Source organism: Pinus tabuliformis, chromosome 7 (genome assembly GCF_031772625.1).
Source record: "Pinus tabuliformis cultivar Carrire ecotype Pingquan chromosome 7, CPIR1, whole genome shotgun sequence".
Classification (NCBI taxonomy): Eukaryota; Viridiplantae; Streptophyta; class Pinopsida; order Pinales; family Pinaceae; genus Pinus; species Pinus tabuliformis.
In genome coordinates, this window is record NC_142293.1 from 1,399,983,080 (window position 1) to 1,399,984,970 (window position 1,891).

Below are 1,891 nucleotides of genomic sequence, written 5' to 3' on the forward strand. Positions count from 1 at the left end.
CCTAAAATGAAACTAATATGATAAGAATTATTTTCATTCAATTGAAAAATGGAAACGTTAGCTAGTAGGGATATAGCAATCAGATCTTTGACAAAGAGCAAAGAGCACATCTAATGCAAATTCCCTAGCTATTTCTTTCAAGCATTCACAAACTACAATATGAATGATGCAAGTTTTTCTTTTCGATTTCCTTAATGTGAATATGAACAAAAGGAAATATGCACATACAATCAATCAATCTTTAATAAGAACGAAGACTTTGACGACAGTTCTGTTTTGAAGGAAAAGAAGACTTTACGACACTTTCTTTCGAACAAAGATTAATCAAATATATTCTAACTTTGACTATATACTGATAATGACAAAGAAAGAATTTAAGAAACATTAATCAATAAAATCAAAGTAGGGCTAGACAAGGAGATAGAAACTTGTTCTCTGAGACATAACATTCATTGATCAATCAACAAACAAACAAATAGAGAAAAGTTGGCAAAAACACTTTCCAAAGGTGGGAAGCTAACCCTAGGAGGATCAAGTGCACTGTCCCTAAGCCAGGGGTGCTCTGCAGTGCACTGTGTCCCTCATAAACTTGTGTTGCCGACAATGAGCCATTTCAAGAGGCAATTTGACACAGTTTTGACAAATTTTTCAATGCAAAGAGCTGAATTACAATCTATGAACACAAGTAAGGTTTGCAAGGATGTCCTCGGAGGTGGATAAGCTACTAGGAAAGAGGATCTTCCCTAGTGGAGTCACCAATTTGTTTTGGAGAATTTGGTAACTATGGATAAATACTAATTCCTTAGATAAGTAGTTGTATCTAGAACAACAAATTAAAGTGTTTTAGTCTTTTCCTATAAGCAATAGTTAAGATGAGAAGATTAGAAGACCTACTTGTAGTTCCATTTTCCTCTCGTATCCCTTGTATCACTCCTATCGCTCCTTCCCGTACTTAATATGCTTGAGAAGTACTTGTAAACACAACAGAAAACAAAGAATCAATCAAAGCACATGATATATTGAATATAAGTGAAAGGAATCAGACACAATTCACACATATAAGCACTATGAAACAATACAAACATATGGGAGACAAGTTCAAACACTTCATTGAATAGAAGGATGAATTAAAACCATTGGTGTCTGATTCAAAGCCATTCCTCCAGCTTGGATCCCATCCACATCACATCAAAAGCATGACAAACTTGTAGCATTACAATACTTGCTTCAAAGCCAAATCTCATAGAAACATTATCTCTTAGAATTCAACATAATCCAGTCCCTGATCACTTAGATGAGTCGTCAACTTATAGGAAGATGAAGGAGGTTCTGTCATAAATGGTGGCATTGAATGGCCTTCCATACTTAGCATTAGTTCCATGGAGGAAGGGATGAGAGGATAGGATGCACCTTAACTCATTCCTCATCCATTTTCGAGCTCATAAGAGTTGATAAGTGAGGGAACCTTCTAGATGACTCCAAAAGATAAGAATATTCCCCAAACACTACGTGAATTTCGCTCAATCTCGTCCACTGTAGGTGGAAGGAAGCCTAAGTCCTCTACAAAGCACCCTGGCAGTGGACTCAACTGCTCTGCAGCACACCTTTACAAGGGCTTACCTACGTTGGTCCCTCTAGAGGCTATTTCCCGATGTCTTCAAGTCATGAAACTGTCTGGGAAGGAGGCATTCAAAGGGGTGACTTATTTAGGGCATGTAGCAACTGAAATTAGGGTTTGATGAGCCTTAAAACACTGATCTGGATGATGGGATTGATGTGCCCAAATGGATCTGTAAAATCCACTGGAAACCCTTGGTACAGAGGTATAACACAACATTCACACACAAAGACTTCATAGATTGTTTTTTTCACCCTGTCATGAACATGCTGA